Source organism: Hydra vulgaris, chromosome 12 (genome assembly GCF_038396675.1).
Source record: "Hydra vulgaris chromosome 12, alternate assembly HydraT2T_AEP".
Taxonomy (NCBI): Eukaryota; Metazoa; Cnidaria; class Hydrozoa; order Anthoathecata; family Hydridae; genus Hydra; species Hydra vulgaris.
The window spans coordinates 76545712-76565781 of NC_088931.1; the positions used below are offsets into that span (position 1 = coordinate 76545712).

At 25.4% G+C, this 20070-nt stretch overlaps 1 long non-coding RNA gene across 1 annotated transcript; it reads left to right on the forward strand.

Moving 5' to 3' along the window:
* Positions 1 to 2146: 2146 nt before the first annotated feature.
* On the forward strand, positions 2147 to 3672 carry LOC136088511 (uncharacterized). Its single transcript, XR_010642226.1, has 2 exons — positions 2147 to 2332; positions 3459 to 3672. It is a non-coding gene; the product is annotated as an uncharacterized LOC136088511 (long non-coding RNA).
* Positions 3673 to 20070: the final 16398 nt, after the last annotated feature.

A 20070-nucleotide genomic window follows, 5' to 3' on the forward strand; every position in this document is an offset into this window, starting at 1 on the left:
AGTCGTTTACATTGATTAAAAATAGTAGTAGTCCGAGAATAGAACCTTGTGGAACACCACAGGTTATGCTCAGGGGTTCACTTTGCTGACCATCATTACTATACACAAGTTTGTTAAATAGCTTTTAAATCATTTTAAGATTTTATTGTTTAAACCATAATGTTTAATTTTTTTGATTAAAATGCGGTGATCAACAGTATCAAAAGCTTTTGATAGTTCAATAAAAACACCTAGTGTATATTGAGATTTTTCAAAAGATTCAGAGATGTATCAATTGTATCAATATGTATCAATTGAATAATGGCATGTTCATATATATATCCTGTATATATATATATACATATATGTATACAGAATATATATATATATATATACATATATATACATATATATCCTTTATATATATATATATATATATATATATATATATATATATATATATATATATATATGCATATCCTGTATATTTATATATATATATATATATATATATATATATATACATATATATATATATATATACATACAAACATATATATATATATATTTATATATGTGTATATATACAGGGTATATATATAAATATATATATTTATACATATACCCTGTATATATACATATATATATATATATTTATATATATGTATATATACAGGGTATATATATAAATATGTGTTCACACTATATTAATTGCGCTGGGTAAATTATACCGCTAAAGGTCATACAACTTTTTGCGTTTAATTCAATGGGATTTAAAATGCAAAATAACAATACAAATTTATCTTATAAGTTGCTGCAAGCATGATATTGCAGTGTTATAACAAAATAATCTAAAGTTTCCTTGATTAGAGCTATATTGTTTTCTTTACTTAATCTGTAATAAAATCAAAGGGTTGTAAAAATAGTTCAGGCGGAATTTAAAACCATAGTTGTAACCATAAACCTTAAAAATAAGATTTTATTTAGTGATTTTTAATCTACTAAATTAAGAGAACGTCATAACAGCTTTAACAGATGAAGCTTTTATAAAATTTTTGTTTTTAGTGTTTCAGTTTGCCAGGGTAAAATTCATCTTATTATAAGTTTTGAAATAACTGGTTAAATTTTCACTGTAAAGATAAAAATCATTTTTAATCAATTTTTGTTAATTTTACAGGTTTTTTTTAAAAAATAACCTGTTTTGATTAAGGAATCAAAGTGCTCCAATTAAAGAATCAAAGTGTCCAATTAAAGAATCAAATTCCAATTAAGGCAACTGGTTCTAAGAGAACCAGTTGCCTTAATTGGAACAAAATGCTATCTTTGCATAAACAAATTTATTTCCAGTAAAACAGTGCAATCAATTAAGTCAAATTATGGTTAAAAGTATAGTAGGGTTCTCTGTTTGTATTAATCAAATCATAAATGTTTTCCTAGTTTTGCTATCTTTGGTTAATAAATATTTACTCCTTAAGTGTTCCAATTCAGTCAACTCTCCCCAATATAAACATATTCTCTCTCTATATATATAAAGATATTCTATTTATATATATATAAAGATATCCTATATATATATATATATATATATATATATATATATATATATATATATATATATATATATATATATATATATATATATATATATATATATGTATGTATGTATCCTATATATATATATATATATATATATATATATATATATATATATATATATATATATATATATATATATTATATATATACATATATATATGTATATATATAAATATGTATATATATATGTATATATATATAAATTAGTAAAAACACTTATCTAATTTTTTCTTTCTTCTACACAGTGTTTCTCTATTAGTAGGTTCATCAGGAAGAACCTACTGATGGAGAAACACTGAAGATTCTTTCTGATGAACCTACTGATGAAGAAACACTGAATAGAAGAAAGAAAAAATTAGATAAGTGTTTTTACTAATTTATTATTACTCTGTTCTCTAAGAACATTGAGCACTCTGTTTGTAGAATACACTAACATAATTTATATATTTATATATATGTATATATATATATATATATATATATATATATATATATATATATATATATATATATATATATATATAAATATATATATATAACATTTATCGAACAAAAACTTTTTTTTAGATGCATAAAAATTATATAAAGATATATACAGTTGTTTCTCTTTTATTTCTGGCAATAGTTGTTACTGTAGTATGCAATGATAAAAAATCAGTTAAAATATGTGGGCCAGGATTGTTCTATCTCCATACAAAGATATGTAGCCAAATGACAAACTTTGGCGCTAAAAGTCGAAAAAGTCGTTTTGTTAAAGGTGATATTAATTTTTAGAGTTTGATTTGATTTGTATGTTTAAATATTTTAAATTGCAGAGTTGTTAAAAAGTTTCAAAATATTGCAAATAGTTTGCACTTACAGATATTAACGCCTCGGTAGATTTGCTTTTGCGGCTATTTGCACAATGTACACTTATAAGGCCGGCACGAGGGAGGGTTATATGTGTGTGATGTAGGGAAGGGGGGGGGTTAGTGCAGTTGAAACCCCCTTTCTCCCCATTTAATAAATATTTGCACCATTTTTAGGCAAATTGGGACCTTTTTGATCCTCAGTCAGCATAATAGGATTTTTTATATCTAGTCGGAAAATTGGAGAGTTTGAGAATCTTGTTTATTTTTAGTCTGCAAAACCTGTAAGGAACCCACCTCTTCTCTATCCCCCCTCCCCCCTCCTCCCACACAAACACACAAACACTCGATGTCTACTCCGCCTTGTACACTTATCTTGAGGTTTAAAGTTTTACTGCTAGGCAGATGCTCATTTACTAAAAAAAGGTGAAAATTTCCTACTGGGCCTAATTTCTCTAACTTCTAAAAAATAAAAGTTTGTAAGAATTATAAAATATTTTTTACCTGAAATATAAAATATCTTTGTTACCTAGAAATTTTGTTAGCTTTTATACTAAACTAAAAATATTCTTTTTAATCATAATTATATTCTATTCTTTATTTTTGTGAATAAAAAAATTTTTGTTAGCATATTTTTATTTTTAGGTTACAGCTCGTTTTTATTCTTCTTATAGTTGCAAAAAAACTTATATTTAATATTATATTAAATTATATATATATTATATTGTGTGTATATATATATATATATATATATATATATATATATATATATATATATATATATATATATATATATTTATATATATATTATTATAATATATTTTTTATATTATATATTATAATATATATTATATATTATAATATTTTATATATTATATTATAATATTATAATATATATTATAATATATTATAATATATTATAATATATATTATATATATATTATAATAAATATTAAACTTATATTTAATATTATATTAAATTATATTTATATTAAGTTTTTTTATTCTTATTCAAACTTTAACTATTTTTTATAGATCTTTCGAATACACCATCGAAGTTTTTTTTGAACGCTCATGCAGCTAACAGCTTTCTTAATATAAGAACGCTTCGTAAAAGAAGCAATACGGGTGAAGACGAAACTTTACTTTACAACGAGTGTTGTGTTAAAGCTTGTACAAACGAACATATTAAAACTTATTGTACATGAGTATGTTTTGGAGATAAAAGATTATTGTTAACTATCTTTCTGCATGAGTACGTTTAAGAGATAAAAGAACATCGGTAGCTATCATCCCTACATGAGTACATAATGGTGACAAGTAGAAATATTAACAAAATCTTTATTAACGCTAATTGAAATAACCAAACGTATAAATAGTCTTTTATGGAATCCAGATTAGAATGTTGCAGATTAGAATGTTGTTGATTAGAATGTTGTTAAATAACAGCAAGCGTTACTAAAGAAAGAAAAATCTTTAATTATTCAAAGTTTTAAAAAAACAGAAGTATCGTATTTATTGTTCCACATTTTAAAATATATACTTGAAATAGTTAACCTTTTTTATAACAAGTATCAAATTTTTAAAGTATATATGCATAAACATTTATGTATATTATAAGTATTTATATATATATAACATATATATATATATATATATATATATATATATATATATATATATATATATATATATATATATATATATATTATCTGTAAATAATATATATTTGTAAATAAAAAAATCTTTTAATTTAAATAAAACAATAAATATATATATATATATATATATATATATATATATATATATATATATATATATATATATATATATATATATATACATATATATATATTTATATATACATGTATATATATATATATATATAAACATATATATGTATATAAATATATAAATATATATATATATATATATACATACATATATATATATATATATATATATATATATATATATATATATATATATATATATATATATATAAATATATATACACTTATAACTATATATTTAAATATATACAAACATACAAGCTATAACGGCATGAATATTTATATCATACACTCTCAGTAATAAAGAATAATATATTACATCGTGTAAGTTTTAACTTTTTTATTTATTGTTAACAAAGTGTTTATAAACTTTATTTATTTGAAAACGTAATTAGGGGTTGTCCATAAAATACTTCACGAAATTTTTAATCGTTTTTTACCCCCTCTTCATCCTTGTCACAACATCGTAACTCTTTAGTTACAAGTTTGTACAATGTGTCACAAACCATTATTCCATCCCCTCCCCCAAGAGCGTGTCGTAACTTATAGACGACCCGCTTAAAGTTCTCGTTTTATGATTGAAAATATTAGTTACTGAGTCATAAGTTTTAAATTAAAGATACTTGTTATTTAATCTTGTTTAAAAATAAAGTAAAAACATGATAATGATTCAATTCAAAAAATGTCGTATATATGATTACGATAAAAAAAGTTTTTTGTATGAGAGAAACAGTTTTCATTTGTAATAATTCATTCAGCTTGGTGAAACGTTAAAAAAAATTAACTTATTTTATGAAAAAACTTATTTTTGTTGCATTAAATAGACAACACCTGACGACATGCAATAATCCTTATATTCATCTCGGCAATCGGAGATGTAAGCAGTTGCAGTTAATCTTTTTATTATATTTATATACATATTTAAAGAATGTTGTGTAATGGTTTTATCACGCATGTGTACTTCGGGCATAAAGTTCAGACAAACAAGGTTTTTTTTTACATAAAAGCGGCAAAAAAATTAGGGCCGCTGAGAGTTTCAATGATATGGATATGACAACAATTAGGCGCCGATATGCAAATGTATGAGACATAACTAATTATGTAACTATGAAGAACCATAAGAAAACAGTCTACATAATATTCTCAATTGAGTTTGTTGAATAAAATGATCAAGCGCAACTTTGAATTGTTTACGAAAGAAAGTTAGTTTACAGGTCTATCTTGATAACAATCTGCCGTTATTAAAGCCAAGAAGACCCTAACGGCATTAGTTTCAGACAAAATATCAATCCTTGAAGAGCGGATGCAACCAAGATTGCTTATTAGCTGCTAAATAAATAAAAATTTTGTCGAGCAGGATTAAACTACTTACTTCGTCAACAATATTTTGAGTACTGTACTAAACAATAAGAATCACAACAGTTTCAGATAATTTTGAAAATTTTATAAAAGACTTAGATTAATTGAGCATATCGCTGGTAAGATTCAGGATGTCGCTGGTAAGATTAGGCATGTTGCTGGTAAGATTCAGCATGTCGCTGGTAAGATTCAGCATGTCGCTGGTAAGATTCAGCATTTCGCTGGTAAGATTCAGCAAGATCTCTAGTTTAAAAGAGGGCAACAATTTTTTCCCCTCATTGATTTGCAACTGCTTTTATAGCGGCAATCCAAGATGACCACCTGGTGTCAAAAGCTTGTGAAGCAAGATTCTGCTAATTTCTTACAGAATCTTTCAACTAACAGGACCACAGCTAAAGTATATATAAAGATCTCTGTAAACGCTGAAAAATGCGTAAAGATTCAAAGTTGGTAAAAACATAACAGTTCTGACATTAATTTTTTGGGACTTTACTCCTTGGAAATTCTTTCAAGCATACTTAATGCTAATGATAAATTGAAAGTACTGTGTAGTTTCAACTTATCATTAGCATTAAGTAGCTTTGTAGTATAACAAACTATAATGATAACTGCAAAATATGTTTGGTGTAGGGTTGTGCGCCAAAATTTATGACATGCAAAAATTTCGCATCTTTAACTACCTTATTTCAAAATGTTATTATGGAATATACATAAGCGAAAATTTACCTTCCGTAAAGCTTTATTCGAAAAATATAAAATTTAAAATCTGTAATAATGACTTACGAAAAGAAACTTGCGAAACGATTCATTCTGAAAGCAGACTTTAGCAACAGTCCCTTACGAATTAGATAGTTGGTCACTTGACACATTTTAGTCGGATAATTTTAAATTTTGAGGGATTTTATTTTTATTTAGAAATCAGTTGGTACTGTTAAGGGTTCGTCCCCCCCCCCCTCCTCATTTTATTCCTAGATTTACCCGTGCATCAGATATTACAAGTCATAAAAACATTAGGACAATTCTTATGGACAGATTTAAAATGCCAAAGTTATGTTGCTTAATGAGTTGTCTATTTTATTTTCCACTTACTATTTTCTTCCGTATTTATTTTTTGGAATGTTGACAGATTATAAGTTTATTGTTAAGTATTGGCGCATCTACATGATCCCATGCATATGATTTAGTTGCTTTAAATTTTCTTTTGTGTTATTCATGTTATTTACATTATTGAATTCTTGTTCGTTGAATGACATTTTATAAGTATATATTATGAATACCATTATTTATTTAAAAAATTTGTATACGCATTTAATACATATGAATATCAACATATTTTCATTATGGACTTCGAAAAGTCGTTTAGCGAAAGCACTCGTTTTGCAAATACTGCATACAAAAGCGCTAATTTCCTATAAAGCAAAAAAGCTTTATTTTGAAATTTAACTTGCTAAATGCTATATTTCGGAATGAGTAATTGTGAAATGAACATCGGTAATCATCGAAACCAGCTACACATTTTCTGATACCATTTGATAGAGATTCTGATAAAAAAAAAAGTTTTATTAATAGTTATGGGCTTATTATATATCTTAAAAAAAAAAGTTTTATAAATAGTTATGGGCTTATTATATACCTTAAAAAAAAAGTTTTATAAATAGTTATGGGCTTATTATATATCTTAAAAAAAAAAGTTTTATAAATAGTTATGGGCTTATTATATATCTTAAAAAAAAAAAGTTTTATAAATAATTATGGGCTTATTATATATCTTAAAAAAAAAAGTTTTATAAATAGTTATGGGCTTATTATATATCTTAAAAAAAAAAAGTTTTATAAATAATTATGGGCTTATTATATATCTTAAAAAAAAAGTTTTATAAATAGTTATGGGCTTATTATATATCTTAAAAAAAAAAATTTTATAAATAGTTATGGGCTTATTATATATCTTAAAAAAAAAAAGTTTTATAAATAGTTATGGGCTTATTATATATCTTAAAAAAAAAAGTTTTATAAATAGTTATGGGCTTATTATATATCTTAAAAAAAAAAAGTTTTATAAATAATTATCTTAATAAGATTTACATGAGCTACTTTTACTTTTTTTTTTATTTTTTTTTAGCAAATCCCTTTTATATTCTATCTATGTTTTTTAATTTTTTTAGCAAATCACTTTTATATTCTATCTATGTTTTTTAATTTTTTTAGCAAATCCCTTTTATATTCTATCTATGTTTTTTAATTTTTTTAGCAAATCGCTTTTATATTCTATCTATGTTTTTTAATTTTTTTAGCAAATCACTTTTATATTCTATCTATGTTTTTTAATTTTTTTAGCAAATCACTTTTATATTCTATCTATGTTTTTTAATTTTTTTAGCAAATCACTTTTATATTCTATCTATGTTTTTTAATTTTTTTAGCAAATCACTTTTATATTCTATCTATGTTTTTTAATTTTTTTAGCAAATCACTTTTATATTCTATCTATGTTTTTTAATTTTTTTAGCAAATCACTTTTATATTCTATCTATGTTTTTTAATTTTTTTAGCAAATCACTTTTATATTCTATCTATGTTTTTTAATTTTTTTAGCAAATCACTTTTATATTCTATCTATGTTTTTTAAAATCTCAATAGTCTCAAAATAGTTTTTTCAAAAAAAGGTTAGTTTTGAAAAAGTTTAAAGTTTGAGGCATGAGCAGTTTGGGGCAAACCCAACTTTCCCTAAAAAAGAACTTTGTGATAACTACATTTAAACTAGTAAAGATGTAATAAAAATTCTAAAAGCAGGTTTGGTGATATGTTAACCGAAAAGAAAACTTTATGGCAGTACAGAAAAATTTGGTTGCAAATTTTATTTTATCTTGAAATTAAACTCAAACAATTAATATAATCGCATAATCTAAAGATTATGCGATTATATTAATTGTTATTAATATAATCGCATAATCTTTAGACTATTGAGATATTTAAGTTCTTTTTTAGGGAAAGTTGGGTTTGCCCCAAACTGCTCATGCCTCAAACTTTAAACTTTTTCAAAACTAACGTTTTTTGAAAAAACTATTTTGAGACTATTGAGATTTTAAGAAAACAAATACGTATAAAGCATAGTTGGCTTCATAATTTATATATACTAAAATTTAATAAAAAAAAATTCTAAGTTTATAGAGCAAAACCTTATTCGATTTGATTTCATTTTGAGTAAATAGAATAACTTTTATAAAAAACTTTTCAAATTTGAACAAAAGTTTACGCTGCAAAACTAAAAAAAAAAAAATTTTTTTAAATTAATTTTGAAGACCGTAAAAAGTTTAAAAACTTTTTTATTAAATTTTATAATTAAGAAACTTATATGTTTCGCTGACCGATGATAAATGTAAAGTTTGCAAGTTGTTTTATTAGATATTTGCTTATAAAAAATAACGTTAATTCTCAAACGGCGTTTTGTCGTATTCTTAAGATGAAAAGTACAAAGTAACTTTTCTGAAAGTTCACTAAATAAAAAAAATTCTGTAAACACAAAAAGTGTCCTTTTATTCTTATGTAATAAGCAAGTAGGGGAAAGGCGCCTATGATGGCATAGCGCCTATGATGGCATACCGGTCATATTTCCATTAAAATTGGTTTTGGTAAAAAAATGGTTAGACCTACATAACTATACTGACTTTACATTAGTTTTAGTGAAAAAACGTCCTTTGTGCACAAGTATTGTTTTTATAATCAACAAAAATCGATTTTGGGATGTGCTGTTGTAGTTTTATTTCCTACATATATTTAAGATTGTGATTTTACTATTAACTGTGCAGAAATGAAATTTTCATGCATTTTATTTTCAAGTAAATTAGGATGGTTTCGAGTAATTTCTGGCTTTTCTGAGGGAAGACTCAAAAGGTTAAATGAAATCATTAAGTTACCCTCAATCCTAACTAGCCCCATCCTCCCCTATGCCATCATAGGAGCAGTGGTTGCCTATGATGGCATACTTGTGCTTTTTTTGCAATAAGAATAACTTATAAAAAATATAAAACTGATGAAAACTCCCAGAGTAATTATTGTTCTAGATGTAACAAGGAATGTATCCATATCAAAACTTTTATTATTGGTCTTCAGGATACTGAATAATGAAGCTTCAAAGTTAAGTATGCCATCATAGGCGCCTTTCCCCTATAAAAAACACTAATCTCCGGAGCTATTTTACTACCGAAATTTAAGGATCAAAATTTCAAAGCTACCTAAACCTTGAAATCGGATTTAGAATGTATTAAACTTTAATTGTATCATATTGAACTGGAGAGCGTTCATTTTCAAAAATGAAATTCATAAAAATAGGATTCGAACCACGATAGAACAAAACCGTCAATAAAAGTTTTCTCTCCCGAGCATTAAAAGTAATTTACTTCGGAAACTGGTATCAAGGGCGTATTTGAGAAGGAGGGAAGAGAGGGGGGCGAGGGAGGCATTCACTCCCCCCACCCCCCACCCTAAATTGTCCGTTAGATAAATATCATAAATCCGTAATAATATCATACTTAATAAGACTTTTATGCTTGCACTGCGGTCACACTGATTTTCTCGTGGTGATAATATTCATAGTTTTTGCACAGTATAGAAGATAATCTTTGATACCGTATAATACGGTAGTAATACGTATTACTACAGAACTGTATTACTGCGGTTTTTGTTTACATCCCGAGTGAACAGAGCTAGTATCATAAAATCTATGGTATTACCAATTAACTTATACTAAGTATTTAGCCATAATATAAAGTAGGTAGTGGTAATGATTTATTGTAAACTGTACTATTATTTATTACAAAACTTTATTGTATTTTGCATTTTTTTCTATTTGAGTTTATATGTATTTAATTTTGATAAAAGCTAAACTATTAATGTTAATATGAGTAAACGCAATGCTACACAAAGTTTATTATCAAAATGGCTGGGCAAACGCCCGAAAAAGGAAATTACTAATGATATTTCTCCAAATTCGAGTTAATCAAATGTTGATATCGAAAAACTATCAAATTCTTCAGATCTACCTCAGTGTCTGCAAGCAATTAAAGATCAGAATAGTCAACCACCTATTAGGTAAGTACATCAATGAATGTGTGTAATGAATATACTACCGACGTTGGTTACTTTGTACTAAAAGAAACTGTATCAACTGTATAAAATTACTGATACTATGAAATATAAATTGGTATAAAACATACTTTTGTAGATTGAAAACATGGTTAAGATCAAGAATAGGCCAAAATCGATTAATGGGTTTGGCTTTGCTGCATGTTCACAGCCATATTATTATATCCATTGATGATGTTGGTATATATTTTGTATATATATATATATATATATATATATATATATATATATATATATATATATATATATATATATATATATATATATATACATATATTTATATATATATATATATATTTATATATATATATATACATATATATATATATATATATATATATATATATATATATATATATATATATATATATATATATATATATATATATATAATGTTAAACAAATATTTAATTCAATTTGATACTTTTGTTTTTATTTATTTACGCGAAACGCGAATGAGTAAAAGGAACAAAGCTATAGGCAATCAACTGTAAATTATTTTTAGTTAGTATAGAAGAAAAATTAGTTTCGCCCTTTCCCACTCCCCCCCCCCCTCTCCCCCATGGTCTCAACTCAAATACGGTCTTGTTTAGTATATAGGGAAGTTTTGTTTTCTGTCAATGTCTTCTTGTGAACATTCACATATACAATAAAATTGACTGAACAGGTCATCTATCATTATATCGTGAATGGTATGTCTGACTGAAATGAGCTCGCTCTGATAATTCAACACAGTTTTCTACAAAATTATTCAATGTGGCTTCTTCAAAAAGCATTATATTTGTTGTTGTTTTTTCAATTTCAAATCTTCAAGGCCGACAATATAAACTAAACAAAGTTTCATGGGTTTCTCCACCAGTAAGAGTTTTTCTAACTTAAGTTGATAAAAAATATTAATTAGTGATCATACAACAAATTTTTATTTTACAAACTTATTATTATAATACCGACTATGAATACAAATAAGGACTGAAAACCAATTATCTATTTATGGAAAAAAGAGGCAAAATATTTATGGTGCATGGCTATTTACATACATTGAGCAGTAGATTTACATAAGCAAATTTTTGGAGGATATTGGAGGATAGTTTATCTGATACCTAAGTAAAGGTTGAGTATAAACAAAAATTAAAAAACTTACATTCCACTTACATTAAACTTTTATAAAAAGTCTGAATAAAAAAAAAAGTTAATTCAAACAATATAATTTAAAACTTCAGTAAAATTAATTTAAAACAATTGTAGCATATAAAAGTTTATCAAAATTATTAAAAAAGTAGCTTTTTAAAGCACTTGTCATATTTATGCGTCAATAATCGCATAAAATAACACTTCAATCAATATTTAAATAGATATTTCCTCTAATAAGTTTTCCTTACCAATGTTGCTTGTTACTAGTGCTATTTTTATGGTCAAAGCAAAAAAAAAAAGCATTTTGAGAAGCCTCTCAAAAGATTACGTAATGCTAGGTCAATTAAATATTGACAAACAAGACGGTGCTAATTGTGCGTGAAAGTGTGCGAGTACGGAGGTCAATAAACATACTTTAAGCGAATAATGTTCATGCCAAGCATGAGATAAAAATGTTTGCATATAACATTTGAACCAGAAATTTTTAAATTGTTACTTAACCGCTGATTTTTTTGCCATTGTCTAATGTCTTGTATATATTTTATTTATTTCTTTACACTTGATAGCAAAATTAGAAAGGAAAAATATAACCGGTTAGTCAAATTTCGGAAAGCAATCTATTTTGACAATATTTTCGCTAGATTTTTTTTTTACATGTTATTTTGCACGACAAGCTACTATTAAGCTTTTATTAACACGAGGTTAATAGGGTAAGTATAAATTCAAAACAATGTTTCCATTAATACTATCAAAAAAAAAAAAAAAACGCTTTATTTGATTTTAGTAATTTAAAAGCATATTTCAACTCCTTAAAAGTTAATTTAAAAGAGTAACAATGTGACCTTAGAGGAAAGAACACGTTTTGAAATTAGAATTCTTTGATTAGCTTTGTGCCAACAGTTACAAAACAATTGATGCTTAGCTTATTGATTAAACAAAATGTTTATATTTATTTTAAGTTCTTTATTATTATTAACATTATTTATTTTATTTTTGTTGGTTTGTATTTAAACTTTTAGAATTTTTATTATTAAATTTAAAAATTTTCGTACTGTGTGATTTTGCTTGTATTATTTTTGTTGCTATTTTCCTTTACAACTTTTGTATTTTTACTTATTATTTATACTTATTATTTTTACTTATTATTTATTTATTTATTATTTATACTTATACCAAAATAACTTACAATTGTTGGCACATTTTAAAGTTTTGATTTTAAAGTTTAAACATTTAAGGTTTAAAGATTTTGGTTATAAAGTTTTGATGCACAAATTCAGACAAATTAGTCTTGTATTTATATTTATATTTCAATTAACAAAAGAATTAATGTGATTGTTTTTCCACCAAAAGTCAATGAAAAACAAGCAGAATCAAGGTTACATATAGCTCTGTATAAATAAGTTCAGAACTTATTTTAATATAGAGCGTAGTATACGTAATATGCATATTGTATATTTTAATTGTATAATACAATCTAGGCTAAAATTTGCATACCAGATTAAAAAATTTGCATACCATATACGTATTATGAATAAAATATCTAGTAAAATAAAAACTATTCCTAATATTATTATTATATATTAATGATATTATTAATATTTTTAATATAATTAATATTATTAATATAAGTTGTCTTGAAAAGAAAGGTTATGTAAACAAGCAAAAAAAGAAGAAATTTTTATTTGTACATTTTTAAGTCTTATGCGATGTGATTACATGCACAAAAGTTGAAATTACTTAGATTTTAAAGAAGAAAACGACAATAGGAACAAAATGACAAAAAAGTCTCAAAATTTGCAAAAACAAAAACTTCTTGCAAAAGACGCCAATACTCAGCGAGAGGTTATTTACAGAAACCAAAAAAAAAGGCAATTAAACTGAGAAAATGTTATTGTCTGATTTGATAAACTTCTTAGATCAACAAATATTCAGAACAAGTCGAAGTGATTCGCAGCTATTAGAGCGTTTTTTGATTAAAATTTTAAAATAAATGGCTAAAAAAATAAATAAAACTAATTTTTCTAAAACTTTCACAGTGTTATGCGGATATATATAATAAGTTATGCGGAAATATAAATTAATTTATGCAAAAATAAAAATAAAGTTGTGCGGAAATAAAATAAGAAAATCAAAATCAGTAAATATAAATATGAAAATATGAAGCAAAACTCAAGCAGTCAATCAAACTCAAAACTCAAGAGTTTATTTAATAAATTACAGGGTTTTTGTAAATTCTTATTTTAATTTCATATTTCCTTATTTATATTTTCTTATTTTGATTTTTCTGTTTGCGCATTTTAAAATTTATATTTCTGCATAATTTAATTTATACTTTCACTTATATTAATTTAGAGTTTTGCAAAACTTAATTTTTATTTCCGCATAACCCTGTAAAGGTGAGTTTCCACTCATCCGTTTTTCCACGGGATAAGGAAGGGAAAAATAACTACGTGAGCATGCGTAGTGTTCCTTCGGACAAATTAAAACTTATACTACACATGCCCACGTGACTATTTTTCTCTATCCCCATCCCATGAAAATCAGATGAATAGAAACTTAACTTAATAAGCAAAACACTCTTTTTTTGAATAATGATAATGATCCAGGCAAAAATCTATTTGAAGACGTCTCTAACTATTTTTTTATTAAGGAAATGTTTAAACTTTAGCATACGTCACAAATGATATTTTCAAAAATAGCTTTAAAAATACGTAGAATGGAAAAAAAAAAAAAGTAAGTTTCAATTAAGACTAAAAAATATGTTTTTAATTTAGAATCATATGCTTAATAAAAATGAATAAATTTCATAAAAAAGCCGAACCACAAACTTAAGATGATGGCATTAGTGAAGTCTATGCTTTTATTCATATCTCTACTCCTAAAAAGTAGGTCTTAGCATTTGATATGAAAGTTGTAAATCATTAATTATATGGTTAATTCGATATTGAATAATTAACCACGTTTAACAAAAATTTCGAAGGAAAACGCTTTAAAAACTACTCTATAATGGTCAATTTTTATATCTGGTTTTGCAAAAAATAAAAAGAGAAAAACAAAGAACAATAAGAATAAAAGGTTACTTCGTGAATATAATATGATAATGAATCTTAGTATTACTTATATATGTTGATATATAAATGAAAAAAAAAATGTATAAAAGTTACAAGAACCAGTGTGAAAAACTTAAAAAACTAAAAAAAAACCATTATCTCATATCAAAACTTGAACTTTGAAATAACAAAAAAAACTTGGGATTTAATAATAATGGTTGGGATTTAATAATAATGGAAGTAAAATAATGGACGATAAATATAAAAAATGATAAATATATTGGTGACGAAAGTCGATGAAAAAATAGTAACTACGCAAAATTGTAACTATAGTAACTACGCAAAATTGATAATCAATGAGCAAAAAGTATTAATACTTTTTTTGTAAACATCGGAAATTTAGCAAATAAAAAAAACTAAAGAAAAAAATATTTTCAAATTATGCATTTAATAAGTGGATATTGTAATGGATGAATCATGCATTTAACAAGTGGATATTGTAATGGATAAATCATATCGTGATATTTTGACATTTTAATTATATACCTATTTCAGTAAACATCTAATTAAATACGTATTTTCAATACTTTTATACTTTTCAAAATTTCTAGAACAAATAATCCATTATAGACTTTACAACTACCCTTATAAATTATAAAGTTTTTAATAATAATCAGTACTTATTTAGAAAGAGTCACTCAAATTAACATGCAGTAATTAAATTAGTAAAAAATATTTTAAACGAATTTAAAGCACACAATGAACTTTTTGGACTCCTATTGACCTCTCAAAAGCTTTTGATATTGCAAAATGTACTTCTCTACTAATTTTTAAAACTTTGTTTTAATTAAAAACTATGTAGTAAAACTTGCACAAGTTTAAAAAAAATTACTTGCGGCGTTTTCTAATGTTCTAATATATCTCCTTTATTTTTTATTAGTTGATTTAATTATATTTACTTATGCCTACACAACAGGAACAATGCTTCTCACGGACGTCCGATGGACGTGATACGTCCGATGACGATCTTGCCTGCTGGGGCTAAATATCTTTTTTTTTTTTGTAATAACATTCAAAATTTTTACACCCAATCTTAACACTGTGAATAAGAAACTTAAGAAAAAAACAAGCTCGATAAATGATTTAAAGATAAATAAACTCTATTTGAATACGGTTAAATGTAGCTCCATCATTTTTTTAAAATATTTTATTTTCGACATCACGTCCTTAAAACTTTTTTAATATTTGAATTACAGTTACACAACATAATTACAAATTACATTACAGCTATACAAACAAAATTATAAACATTTAACATTGAAATTACAACGATCATTTTGTATTAAGTTCCTAGGGGAAATACTCGATGAAGAAAGAATATATTAATTCAGTTAAAAATAAAGTTAAATAAATAAAAAAACTTAACGAAATCCGAAGGAATGGTAAATCTGAAACTTAAAAAAAGGTAAATTTTTGATGACAAAAATCAAATGTTTTTGGATACAACATCAGTTAGCACTTTTGTAGTCCACAAAATATTTTAGGCCAGCAGACACCTTGTCTTTGAATGTGTAACTCTGGTTACTAATGTTAATCAAACAATTTTAAAACAACAAGAGAATACAACATGTTTTCGACAATAAATTTGATTTTAATGATTTTGATTCAATGGTTTCATAAAATTACAAAAAAGAGAATTTTAGAAAACTTCTTGTTCAACTTAAAATTGATTGTTACAGTTTGGTTTTGAGCACCTTTTTTTCTTTACATCAATTTCTAGAGCTTTTTTATATTCATCTACTCTCAACGTATGAATCAAAATTTTTTGAAAGCTATTAGTTTCTATTTTGAAGAACATTTGTCAAAAGCCTGAAAAGTCATTTTGGTTATTTTTTACCAAAACCCTTTTAGGCCTTACAATCATGTCTGTTAAAGACATATTTTTATAAGCCTTTTTTACGCTCGGTAAGGTTTTTTTTTTACAAGTTCATCCTCTCCTTTTTTTTTCTTGAGCCGTTCTGTCACCAAAGCTGCACAAGAGTTTGAATTGTCTTGTATCCAAACTCAGTTTATTTTTAAATTCAAGTTCATTTTCTGAAAAAAGTTATTTTCACCTTTTTAATATTATTACAACGTGATTGTAATTAAATTTTTAGTTTCATAACTTGCGAGGAGTCAATTAATTTTTACTTGGATTCATTTATAAAACACTAATTGTATTTTTAAAAGCAGAAAATGTTAGTCATGAACACAAGGTACACTTAGTCATAAACACAAGGTGCACTTAGTCATGAACACAAGGTGCACTTATCATAAAACAATTATTTTTATAAAACTTTCTTTGAAATCTTTTGACATAAAAACAATGTTATTATATTTTTTGCTTTTTTCATTGATAAAATGAAAATATGTTTTATATTTTTAACAGCATTTTCGAAATTTTTTGTACTTTTTTTTCAAAAGTTCAAAATTAGAACTCTAACTAATATATAAAAGTATAAATAAAGTTGAAAAGATAGAGACGCAGAAATAAACAGCGGGGCATAACGATACAGTTATACCTGTAGCCTTATATGATCAGCTAAAAATCATTTTCTTTAAAAGAAATTTTTTTGATAAAACATTTTAGATTGTAGTGCTTCATCATTGAAAAAAAAAATTAATTTTAGAATTACCAAAATGCATTAAAGTACCAAATTACATCATTAAGTTTGCGGAAAACAAAAAATTTGCGTATATCTTAAGCGATACATCGACAAGAGATTCTTAAACTATAGCTAATACTTTCAGACAGTATTTTTTAATCCCCTTTTAGAATCTGATTTTTTATCCTCTTTTAGAATCTGATTTTTCATCCTCTTTTAGAATCTGATTTTTCATCCTCTTTTAGAATCTGATTTTTCATCCTCTTTTAGAATCTGATTTTTCATCTTCTTTTAGAATCTGATTTTTCATCCTCTTTTAGAATCTGATTTTTCATCCTCTTTTAGAATCTGATTTTTCATCCTCTTTTAGAATCTGATTTTTCATCTTCTTTTAGAATCTGATTTTTCATCCTCTTTTAGAATCTGATTTTTCATCTTCTTTTAGAATCTGATTTTTCATCCTCTTTTAGAATCTGATTTTTCATCCTCTTTTAGAATCTGATTTTTCATCCTCTTTTAGAATCTGATTTTTCATCCTCTTTTAGAATCTGATTTTTCATCCTCTTTTAGAATCTGATTTTTCATCCTCTTTTAGAATCTGATTTTTCATCCTCTTTTAGAATCTGATTTTTCATCTTCTTTTAGAATCTGATTTTTCATCCTCTTTTAGAATCTGATTTTTCATCTTCTTTTAGAATCTGATTTTTTGTCCTCTTATAGAATCTGATTTTTTTATCCTCTTTTAGAATCTGATTTTTTTATCCTCTTTTAGAATGTGATTTTTTTTAAATATCTGGAATTGAACTTTTTGAAAAGTAGTAGTTTCAGTAAAATGACTTTGCGGGGCATTTCGGGACAGGTTATTTATATAACTGACTATACATTTATCACCATTTTTTTTACAATTTTATGATTTTTTTAAATCTAAAATATTATTTTTCCTCATTTAAAAAAGCAATATTAGTGATAAATTCAAAGAATAAAAGCTTCTGATACATATGGAAAACTTAAATTTCCTCTATATTGGCATATTGCTTAGAAGGCAGCTCATCAAAATGTTGCCAGATAGTTTCAGGATTAATTTTTGAGTGATTTATACGATCCATAATATTTTTATAATAAAACACAAAAAGCTTTTTTTATTTTAGTTGATGTCTTTTTTTATTGTGTATGGGTGTATGCGCGTGTAGTTTGTATGAGTATGTTACTTTTTTGAGAATTTAAAGTTTGAACATTTTTAAATGATAAAATGCTTCCATTTTTTATCACTTTTAAAGGATTGCAATTAAAGAATAACTACTTCTTTCAAACTGCCCCGTTTTGCTCTAACCACTAACAAAATATAAAAGTTTTGCTCTAACCACAAAATATAAAATTTTTGCTAGTCTAGAGTTTACGACAAATCAACGACAAGTCTAAAGCTACGACAATCATAGTAACTATGATTGTCGTAGCTTTTTTTGGAAAGTTGTTTTTGTTTTTTTGTTTTTTTATTTTCTTATATCAATGAGTTTTAGGAAATTTATAAAAAACAGTGTTAATTATGATTACTGATGACGTTGATCCACAACTTTTGTTTTTTAGGTGTCCCTATATGCCCTACCCTACTTTAAGTGCTCCAAGAAGTCCTAACAGTCTTATTGCAGAGCACCACGAAATAGCATTTAACCAGAAAGTTCACGCCTTCTTCTGTACAAATGATGCATATAAGGCCAGAGCTGGCTTCAAAACATGAACCTCCACTTCTGAAGCCAGAACTTTAACCACTACTCACAGCTGCGTTAAACGTTTATTTTTTAAATCTTATAGAATTTTTAAAAAATTGGATATCGTTTTAGTTTCGGGAAAAATTTTCAATGCAGCATTTTTTTTCTATAATTTTGTGACGATTCGGAAGTTACAACATCTGAAATTGTTAAAAAAGAAATTGGAATCAAGTATGCAATAAATATGCGTAATAAAGTGCCGAAATATTAATTTAATAGTCGACAATTTTCTTTCTATTAATAAAGTTCTTGATGGATTTAAACTTGATATTGGAAATATGGTAGCTTCTGTTTTAAGAATCCTAAATAAATTAGCTTAGCTGCATTTTTTTGTTATTCTGCTGTAAAAATGTATAATTACTAAACTAACTAGTCAAAAACGTGTAGAAGTCAACTCTTATAATTTAAAAAAATAACACTCCACAGCTGTAGACTGTGTTAAAACTCTAGAAGATATCATTAATGCAACAAGAATTTTATTATTTTTCAAAGTTGTGTTAAAAAAGAGAATCCCAGTGAAAAATAAAACCGCGTCCCACATGGGTTCCGCGTGGGTTCCGTGTGGGATTGATGGGATTTACGTGGGACGGATTTTCCCATGTGGTATCCGTATGGAAATTTGTCATCTTAAACCCATGTGGGTAATCTTACATGGGTTACATGTGAGAACCGTATGGTATTTACACACATGGGAAATCCCACGTGGGTTTCATGTGGGATTTGCATGGGAATTAATTTGAAAGCTGGAAACTAAAAAA